At 36.7% G+C, this 11841-nt stretch overlaps 1 pseudogene; it reads right to left on the bottom strand.

Moving 5' to 3' along the window:
- Positions 1–867: 867 nt before the first annotated feature.
- On the bottom strand, positions 868–11041 carry LOC137004243 (uncharacterized; annotated as a pseudogene).
- Between the last annotated feature and the right edge of the window lie 800 nt (positions 11042–11841).

Genomic DNA, 11841 nt, shown 5'->3' on the forward strand with positions numbered 1-11841 from the left:
TATATAATTAAAAAACTTTTTACAGAAAACTATCATGAGTACATTCATTACAGTAAAATGTTTTGAAAAAGTAAAACGTTTAGCATTTTTTTGTTGTTGTTGATGTTGTTGTGAATTGTTACTGTTAAGCCTGTTTTGTTTTTATTGTTGTTGTTTTTAATATTGCAGTAAAAGAAGCAAGCTATGTTATTTTGATTGGCAAAAACCAATGGAAATGGGTTCTGCATCAACTAAGTGTCAAGTCAAAACACATCATGTCTCTCCTGAGCCAAAGAACATCCAACAGAAGTGTGACGTGTGGGAGTGTGTGCCATTTTAAAGGAGTAGATCAAACCAAAATGTCATTATTGTCTCAACCGCATCTTGTTCCAAACCCCTATGATGTGCTTTCTTCTGTGGAACACATCCGATGGGGGCCCACAGCTGGAGGGCCCAAGCTACGGCCCTGCCAATGGCACTAATCTTTTAACCAAATGTCAGACGTCCTAAAATGATGGCATCATCACCACATGATTAGACCTTATATGATTTGAGAACTGCAGGATGCAGCAGAAGGGCAAGATTTTCCCTGAACAAAGTCTTACACAAGACCTCACACAAAGCTATTGTATGAATTATTTATGTTGATTTTTTATCATTTTGGAGCTTGATGCCCCAAGTCTCATTCACTTTGATTGTACAGAAAACAATAGTCTGGGATATTCTTCAAAATACTCTCTTTACTGGCACATATGGTTCCATAATGAACCTTTGACACCCATGGAAACTTTCCATTACACAAAAGGCTCCTTATAGTGGAAAAAGGATTTTTAGATTATTAAAATGTTCTTCACACTTTCTTCTATGACATCACTGAGAAAACCCCCTTCTGGAACATTTATTTTAAAGTCAGATGAGATGATATGAGGGCGAGAAAGACATTTTCCTTCCCTTTAAGGATTGGCTGACTTCATTAAATGATTTTGAAAGCTGTGGTTGAAATTTGTTGTTTTTTTGCAAAGCACCACTTCAGTTTGACCTTCTTTCATTTTGCAAGGAAACCACAGCTAGATATGTGGTTTTAAAATGTAATATCTGCTCTTCCATCTTGCAAATGGCCAATGCGCATCTCTCTTGTTGCTCTTTCTCTTACAGATTGCTGATACTCAGCCCAGTGCCTATTGAAGGCCTCCTGTTTTCTTGGTTTATAGAAGACATCTTCTGCAAAAGTGATTCTCTGAATGTCCTGCACATGAAGAAGTAAATAATAGGATCCAGACAGACGTTAAGAGCGGACAGGAAGAGTGTAGTTTCTTTCAACTGGAAGAGAATGAAGCGGCTGTGCTCACTAAAACCAGCCCCGGGCCTTTGGCTAAGCGTATAGGGTACGCGACAAACGTGGTAGGGCACAAAACAGAAGACGAACACGGCCAGCAAGCTGAAGATGCTTCGATTTGACCGTCGTCCTGCCTCGCTGCTGTCCTGTTTCACCCGTTTGCAAGAGCGGTACACGTGACAGGCGATGGAGGTGTAGCAAAACACCATCAGGATGAACGCCACCCAGAAGATTCCAACGTTGAAGTGGGCTGAAATTTCATGCCAGCGTCGACCCAGTTTGCTTTTTAGGGCCATGCAAGAAAAATCCTTAGGCATGGGCTGGTTGGTTAATATGGTGTTGGGCAGCATGAAGAACATCATGACGCCCCAAGCTACCAACGAGAAAGCCCTCGCTACCGAAACGCGCTGCAGAATGGAAGACACAGCGGAGGTGCTGCGGACGACTTTAAAGTAGCGCTCCAAGCTGATGAGACTCATAAAGGTTATTCCTGTGTACATGCTGAGGTAGAAAAGCACAGCTGTGTAGCGGCAAACTATCAGCTTCAACTGCAAGCTGCCATAACCGAGATCACCCACCACACGCCACGGGTAGGTAAACAGCATCAGAATGTCTGCCACCACCATGTTTTTTAGGTAAACGACTAAAGCTGAGGAGCTGGGAACTCTGAAGAAGATCCAAGCGGCAAGTCCATTGAGAATGAAGGCACAAGCACAGATGATGGAGTAGAGCACAGGCAGAACCTGATGCGTGAACACACTGCTGACGTTCGTGCCGTTTTTCTGTTCTGTCTGTGTATTGTTGATGTAATCCATATCTAAAATTGAAAATGAAAGAACATTTTTAGTGCCTGCTTTGAACTGTGCTACAATATTTCCTGGTATCATCAATGTCCAGAAATAAAAAGTGACTCATATGCCACTTTTAAAGTGAAGTGCTGAATGTACTGACAAACATTTATGTAAACTTCAATATACTTTAATGTAATTTCTGTTGAAACTTGAATGTATATACAGTATTTAAAAATATTTGTAATGACATATTTGTTATGATAAAGTTGCAATTTAGTATATTTAAAATAAATTGATGAAAATGTAATATTGAATAACGCACTATAGTTAAAATTATAATCAAGTACTTTACATGTGTTTTACTGTGTTGGTAAACTTCTTGAAGGTAAAACAAAGGTTATTAAAGCATACTTTTAAAAAAATGGCAGCGTTCACACATTCAGTAAAACGATTCACTTTTTAAAAGTTTGCTAAGAAACATAATCATTCTCTTTAAGTCAACTTAAGTGGCCTTTTTTAATTAAAATTATTATCTGCAAATATTAGTCTTATCTGATTTTTTTTTTTTTTTTCTTATTTAAAGAGACAGTTAATCCGAAAATGTAAAATCTGTAATCATTTACTCACCCTCAGGCTGTTCCAAAACCTGTGGAACACAAAAGGAGATGCTGTGCAAAATGACACTATTAGTCGCCATTTGCTTTTATTGTATGAGAATAAGATGCATTGCAAGTGAATGGTGACTGAGGCTGTTAGTTACTAACATTCTAACATCTTTTTTCTAACACCATTCTAACACCTTTTGTGTTCCACAGAGAAAATGTCTTTTGGATTTGGAACAACATAAAGGCACATAAATAATGATATATCACATAATTCTACATATCACATAATTCTATGTTGCCTTTTTCTTAGATTTTAATCAAAAGGACAATTTGAATGACTTCAGTCTGAATATGGTGCCATTTGTATTCAAACATTTCTAGAGTTTTAAAACACTCGAAATAACTTTGCCATATCCTCTTATTAAAAATAATTATAAACTTTTACCATAATAAAATAAACTTACTTGAAGACTCGAGTCAGCTTGTATCATGACAGAGATTGAGAAGAAGCATGTTGGGGAGAAGAGCCTCACATGATAACTCAGAGGAAGGGGGCGTTGACTTTTAGAAAGGAACTAAAAGAACCGCTCAGTTTGTCTCGTGGGTGGACACTTGCTCAGCACTGCAGGAGCTTCCTTCAGTGTCTCTGTATACAAATAGATTCCTTCTTCCACTTCTTCAACATAAACCAATGTGACAATGTGTCTGATCATTGCTCATTAGAGTCTATGGAGTTACCAGTTGTGTTTAAATAAAACCAACTTTGTCTCAGATGTTTCTAAATTCAAAAGAGCTTTATTTTCGGCACATATACAAGTATACAGTGAATGAGACATTTCTCTGAGACTCAATGAACAGTGAAAGACAACATAAGGTGCAACAAAATATGACAATATAAATAAGACAACATTTCAAAAAGAATAATATAGAGAACATAGGACATGCAAACCAGATATGTTGCTTTGTGAGCATAATGTACACCATACCATTCAAAGGTTTGCAGTCAGTAAAGAAGTTAATACTTTTGATCTGCAAGGGTGCATTAAATTGACAGTGAAGACTTTTACATTGTTACAAAAAAAATCTTTTTCAAATAAATTCCTTTCACAACATTATATTAAATGCCATTGAAAATGTAGAATATAGTGCAATATTTGTTCTTTTTTTTATTTTTTCTTGTTTTGTCTTGGCTGTGTGAATGTATGGAAAAAAGCAACTTAGACATTGTGCAAAAATATTTGCTTTTTTTTCCAGAGACAAAAGAAAATCATATTTTGAAAAAACATGAGAATCAGGGAAATATAACAAAATTTCCATTTTTATGTGAATTATTAACATACCTCCTCAATATTAAATAAAATCAGGTATGTCCTTTGTATATTCTATTTTCAACTTAAAAGCGCCATGTAAGGATTCAAGTTTAACCGGAATAACTTTAAATCAATACAAATCCTATAAAATACATTACACAATAAAAAGTAATCCAACACAAAAACATTTACAAAATAACGTTTACTGAACATTTACAGTTGTCAGAAAGAGCTTTTCTGATTTATTATTATTAGCTCTCCTTATGAGGATTCAGTAGGAGTTCAAAGGGGAGTTAAATATGGATGTTGTGTTTGTCAAGCACAGTTTAAGCTGGTTTCCTCTCTCACCCCATGCTGAGCGCCGTGGAATATGAGACTGTAATAAAACTGCATCATTTATTATTATTATTGTAATAATTTGTTTTAATTTGTTCTTAATGACCCTACAAGCTTGATTTAACCATCAACATATGAGGGGAAAAATTATATTATATATAACCCTAACGCAATATGCTTACAAAATCAATATGCTTACAAAATCTTTAACAAATATTTAATAATGTTTGAATAAAGCATGGAGATGCCCATTTTCCTAAGGTGGACATCATGTTATATTTGTATATTTAATATATTTAAATAAAGTCTTAAAATGAAAAGAAATATTTCTGCACTGCTATGTCACTAATTAAATAAGTAAACTGATCTAAATAAACTCCTTTGTACAGACAGTCAGATGTTCTTGCTTCCATTAAAGCTCAAGATGCAAAAAAAAATTCTCAAATGATGCAGAGTTCATGCAGCTCAAGTGCTGCTGTCATTAAAGCTATGAAATCAAATAGTGATTTCAAATGAACCTGTTCCCAGCCAGCATTTAATGGTGGGGCCAATGTAGGCAGAATATGGGTGTGAGGTATGGGCCCTACATGGGTTTGTCTATGGGTCCCATGTCAGCCCTATCTGAATTAGTCCCAGTATGGGCCTTAAATGGTGTAACGAAGTCAGTAGATGTGGGAAGAAGGAGACGGGAACCGGCGAACATTCAACAAACTTTAATATAAAATAAACAAAGAACGAAACGAAAGTAATGCCGGCAGACCCTCGCGGACGTCTGCCGGCCACACAAACATAATAAACCATAAAATAAAGTCCAGGCCTGGTCCTCTCTCGTCCTTCACTGATGTCGCTCCTCCTTTTATGCCTCCGGAGCTCCTCCGTGAGAGACTCGAGGCCGGCACGCCTCGCGCCGTTCCCTCACGGCTCTCGCCCGCCCTGCTCGTCACAAATGGGTTTATCCATCGGTTTCATTTCAGCCCATACTGTGCCTAATTCAGATTGGGCTAATTCAGATAGGGCCAACATAGAACCCATGGACAAACCCATTTGGGGCACATACTGGGTCTAATTCAGATAGGGCTGACATGGAACCCATGCACAATCCCATGTAGGGCTCATACGTCACACCCATATCTTGCCTACATTTTTGCAGTTCCGTTTCGTGCTGCTAGTGGTGCAGAAATCACACATTTCACTGTTAACTCAACTTACTAGTTACTTTGTCGAAATCTTTGAAGGTTGAGCTGCGCCCTGAAGGTCTTGCAAAAGACAAAGTAAATAAGTGGATCCAAGGAGGCATTTAGTACCGCAAGCAGGACGGTCAGCTCCTTTAGGATGTAGAACGCCTGAGCTGCTGTACAGTCATGCAGCTGGGGACTAATGAACATGTACGGCAGTCTCACCATATGATAGGGCACAAAACACACGATGAAAACCACCACCAGTACTCGCATGTTACGCTTTGACTTGCTGAGCTTAGAGTTCCCAGGCTGCTCCGGCATAGTGCGCTGAGCTTTTCGAAGCCTATGTACAATGCCCCAATAAAACAGAATCAGGGATATCAGCACAGACAAAAACATTAAAAAGGAAGTGATCTGCATGACCAAGTAGATCTGTTTGAGCACGTTATTATGAAAGCCCTCACAGTTGAAACCACTGTGGGGAGAGTTTTCCTTATCAGCACTGACAAAAACAGCGATGTAGACAAAAACAAAGCACGAATGGACAGCCCAGGTCACTACGCAGATGTAGTTGGTCGAGCGGACGGTTTGCAACACGTGAGTCTCCAGTGGCCGTACAACCCTCATGTACCTGAAACAAAGAATTCAAAGAATACAGAGAAGGCTTTCAAAATACAGCAATAGGGTTTTTGACAATTGCGATGACTAGCAAGTCAATGACAAAAAAGAGAGGTGGGTGGGTGTGACGTGGGTTTCCCCCTCAGCCCAAATCGCATTCTAGGGGGGTGAGGTTGTTCGGTTGTTCTCCCGCAGTAGAAATCGCGTTCCGGGGCGGGGAGAAATGCGACCGAAAAGGGTACTTTCACTTTCGCGATCAAAGGGGCAGGGGCTCAAGCACAAACCCGGCCCCTTGCACGCCACTGGATCTGAGAATCATACAGTCACTGCTGGGAAGGGTTCAAATCGGGTGTGGCTGTGGCTGTTTGATCTCCCCCTGGTGGCTGGTCATAAACCTCGCCCTCTCCATTCAAACGAACGGGACTTGAGTCAAAACTAAAAAATAAATTATGCTTCAAATAAAATTTTCAGAAAGATGATTTTGGTCATTTAAGGGGTAGTTGTTATCACGCTGATATATTTTCAATTGTTAGTTTTTGTGATAAGTTTGATTTTAGCTAGCAATCTGATGCTATAGAAATGAGGCGTGTCGTTATGATTGACAGTTGTGACTGAGATCTTCTCTGAGGACTGTCGGCGCTTCAAGGGGAGATTGAAGATATAAAACTAACTATTCTTTTTAAATTTCTGTGTTATTTCACACCGACAAAATGAGCTGTTCAGCAGTAAACTGTACTAACCGACCTACAGGATCTGACCGATCACTGAACTTTCTCCGGTAACGTTAAATGTGGGCCTCATAAGCTAATTAATAAATGTTATTAGTTAAGATAACAAGCCTAACTTTAGCCATGATGGGGAAAAAGCAGGTGATCGTTATCTGGCAGTTACTAATTATTTTTATGGGTATAAAATAATAATTAGCAGGACAAAACTAATGATAGCCTACTACTTTCAGTTCTTTACAATGGAAGGAAGTGACGTCGCATCGTCCATTTTTTTTTACAGTCTATGGTTCAAATGTGCAAAATATGATGGAAATCTAAAGGATTTTCATGACCTGGAGGATTTTTTTGAAGAAAGTTGGGCTTTATACAATTAGTGTATTTAAGTATATTTTATAAATGTACCCTAGAAAAAAAGAAGAAAAAAACATTACTGGTGTGAGACAAAACAATAGCTCTGCCTCTGACATATTTTATGATATGTCAGAGCAAGTTATTTTTAGTTAAAACAGCTCAAACATGCATTTTAATCTAGGACTAGCTTAAGCCTTGTCTGTGAAACCGGGGGGAAATTTTTGTTTTTGTTTGTTTGTTTTTTTTCATTATCATTACAAGTATACAAATACATTTAATTATGTACGTACAATTACATTATCATTACAGTGATATAATAATAGTTGTAAAATCAATTATAATAATTATTATTATTAACTATTATTTATAACTATTAATATATTTAATTATTAATAATATATAAATTATACATTTTATAATTATAAAAAAACTCATTTTTTAATTCATTGTAATTAAAATATGCTTTTACTATTTATTTATTACAGTAGATGGATGGATGGATGGACGGTCGAACATCCATACCTGTTTGCAGCAATGTAGCCCATGAAGAGAATACTGCAGTACATGTTGAGGTAGGAAGCTGGAGCACCAAACTTACAGTAGATATCCAGAATTTCCTCTGAACGGCTTGCATATTTGGCAATGCGTAATATCAAACACAGGCTGGCAAACAAGTCAGCTATAACCAGATTCTTGAGATAGACTGTGATGCTGGACTGACTTGTAGCTTTCCAAAAATACACATATATTGCTAGGCTGTTTAGTGCCAGGCTTGCCAGAAAAATCAGTGAGTATACAGATATAAAGAATGTACGAGCTGGCATTTCAGACAAGCCACAAAGTTCTTGAGTTGAATTGGTTGTGTTCTGGTCCATGATTGAGCTGGATGGTGACTGAGATATGTGACAAATCGTTATCTGCTGGAAGAGAGGGTGAATATTATTATACAAAATGGGGGCATTTTCCACAATGCCAAAACGCTTTACGATAACGTTTCATTTGTTAACATTATTTAACATTAATCTATGTAACAGTATTCCATTTTACTTAACATAAACTAACAATAAATAATACTACATCATTTATTAATCTTAAGGTTAATATCAGCATTTACTAATATATACTGTATTGCCAAAAGTATTGGGACAAAATCCAAATCAGTGAATTCAGGTTTTCCAATCATTTCCATGGCCACAGGTGTATAAAATCAAGAACCTAGGCATTCAGACTGCTTCTACAAACATTTGTGGAAGAATGGGTCGCTCTCAGGAGCTCAGTGAATTCAAGCGTGGTACCGTGATAGGTTGACCGTGTCACCAACTTTCTACAGTCAATAGCTACAGATCTCCAAACTTCGTTTGGCCAGATTAGCTCAAGAACAGTGCGTAGAGAGCTTCATGGAATGGGTTTCCATGGCAGAGCAGCTGCATCCAAGCCTTACATCATCAAGTGCAATGCAAAGCATCGGATGCAGTGGTGTAAAGCACGCAGCAACTAGACTCTGGAGCAGCGGAGACGTGTTCTCTGGAGTGACGAACCCCTTAGTCCAGTGAAAGGAACTCTTAAAGCTTCAACATACCAAGAAATTTTGGACAATTTCATGCTCCAAACATGGACAGAACACCTTTGGGATGAATTAGAGCGGAGACTGCGAGCCAGGCCTTCTTGCCACCATTGCCTGACCTCACAAATGCTCTTCTAGAAGAATGGTCACAAATTCCCATAAACACACTCCTAAACTCTGTGGAAAGCCTTCCCAGAAGAGTTGAAGCTGTTATAGCTGCAAAGGGTGGGCCAACTCCATATTAAACCCTACGGATTAAGAATGGGATGTCATAAAAGTTCATGTGCGTGTAAAGGCAGGCGTCCCAAAACGTTTGGCAACATAGTGTATTTTTAAAAATCCAAAGTTTTATTTGTTTACATTTTCGAATGCACTGTGAACTAACATAAACGATGAACAATTAGATTTTTACTAACATTAACACAGACTGATAAATGCTTTTAAAAATATAGGTAACACACTGTCCACGTCAGACTCTACTAACTATAAGTAACTACATGTCAATGACTACTACTTGACATGTAGTTGCAAAGTTACTTATAGTAGAATGTCTAAAGTGGACCATCAAAATATGATATAACAGCATTTAACAGCAGCATTCAAGTAAGAAGTTCATTCTTATTAAAGCTTCAAAGTTATTTGAAAATTTCTGTCCCTGCTTTTTACGTTCACAGACATAACTGACTGTGATTGTGAACTTTTTGTGTTTTTGACATAACCTTGTGTGTATTTAACAGTTTAAGCACAATAAGACATGAAAGACAACATAGTTCAATGCTCACGGGATGCGGCATCTGACATATATCTTTCTGTGCATATGTTTTAGATGTGTGTTCTCAGAAACCATATATCAGAAGAGTAGACTGATATGACTAAATGAATGCACATAATTAACTTTCATGATGACTAAGCATGACACGTTAGCGTGACCGCGATAGAGATTTTGTTAGTTTTTGGAGTTTTTGTTGGTTTTTGAGCTGTAGGCTCTGTCCTTTTATTAGTTTAGTGCTCTGGTGGGAAGCAGCAGCTCATTTGCATTTATAGATACATGCACAAAAAATATTTTAAGCTGTATTCTGAGCTAGGGGGAAACCTCAGTCTTAAATTATATCTTGTGAAAAAGGAGCATGATAGTTCCCCCTTTAAAAGCCAGTGCACAAAAAATATAGTTGATATTTTTTACAGTGCTGTTCAGATATAGTTAAATTGAATATTTCATCCAAAATGGAAATATCAACATTATTTACTCACTCATGTGTCATATGGCTTTCATTTGTGGGTTCATTTCTTTATCTATTTTAGTCATGCTTTAACAGGTTAAAAATAAATAAATAAATAAATTGGGTTCAGCTTCCTGTCCTCAATTCTTAACCACAATATGGTCACAGCACACAGACACAAACTATTTCACACCTCAGTGACTCATGAGTATCGTTTATACTCACTTTTATTCATTACTTTTTGTATTTATTTATTTATATTTTTCTTTGGTCAATTTACTAGATGATCACTAGATATGTTATAATAATAATAATGTGTTTTATTTATATAGCGCCTTTCAAGGACCCAAGAACATTTGTTACATGTGGTGCCACAACCTGAGACCAAAAAAGTGTGTCTTGTTCTTCCTCTAACGCTTTTCTATGTTAAGAACAATGAAACCACATTCCTCCAGACGAGTACGCAAATTATATACTTGTGTTTCACATCTACTCTTTAGCCAAATGCAATGGTATAGTAAGGTCTCATTTTACATGAACATGAACTAACAATGAGCAATATATTAAAAATGTTCATGTTAGTTCACAGTGCATTAACTAACGTTAACACAACTTTTGATCATAATAATGTATTAGTAAATGTTGAGAACAACACTAAGATTAACAAATGTTGTAGAAGTGTTTTCATTGTTAGTTCGTTAACTCATGTAGTTAACTAATGATAACAAATGAACCGTATTGTAAAGTGTTACCAATACACTGATATACTAAATAATGTTATACATTGTTGTTATATATATATATATATATATTTCACATACATAATATAGTAAATTACAATAATAAACATGTTTGAAAACATTATAATTTTAACCTATACAGAAGTTGACTTTTGAAAATCTGTCATTTGATAGCTGAATTAATTTACATTTTACACTCTTTTCATTATTTTTTCTTCTTTTTGACTACTTTTACAGTTTCACATAATTTTAAACAAAGCATGACTTACCCGTAGCTCTCTAACTTGAAACTACAGATGAACACTGTCTGTCACTTCCTTAAAAACAGGAAATTCATTTTGAGTTCCTCAGTTATTTTAGATGATGCAGTAAAATATTTGTATTTTTTTTTTTTTTTTTTTTTTTTTTTTTTTTTTGGTTATAGGGAATTTGGTTATTGGTTAAAAAAGTTATTTTAGGTTGGTTCATGACAATGATTATATTTCAAAACTCTCTTTTGCTTCCTATTTGCTAATTCTGAGATTGATGTGAAATATAAAAGACAATCTCAGTTCAGTTCTTAATGACAGATGACGTCTTAATGATCTAATCAACATGTTTTTCTCACACAAAAAGTTCATTGTCTTTATTACTCCTCACCATATTGCTTTCATCTAAATAAAGCCAGATGACCTCTCAGCTCATGTCTGCTGTCCACCTCTGCATCGAGTCTTTGCATGTTTTCTCAGGACTGCGATGACCCCTGGCTCTGCTGCTTTCTGACCCTCTTAGCCCCTTGGAATGAAGACAGCGTGTGTCTTCTTTACTGGGAAAATTAGCTTTCCTCCCCCCCTGTATTTCTCTGTGGATGTCAGGAAATCCACACAGAACAAACAAGACATAAATAGTATTCAACAGAAACGATGAGACTACATGCACCATTTACTGAGCATGACACATGCAGGTGTGACTGAATTTTATTCAGACACTTAATCGAGAAGCAACGAAGACAGCACACAAAGAAAATACAAAGACAATTGTTTATTTGATGATAATTAATAGTTGAAAGACTGATTAAACAAACAAACAAACAAACAAACAGTCTG

Source organism: Chanodichthys erythropterus, chromosome 17 (assembly GCF_024489055.1).
Source record: "Chanodichthys erythropterus isolate Z2021 chromosome 17, ASM2448905v1, whole genome shotgun sequence".
NCBI lineage: Eukaryota > Metazoa > Chordata > Actinopteri > Cypriniformes > Xenocyprididae > Chanodichthys > Chanodichthys erythropterus.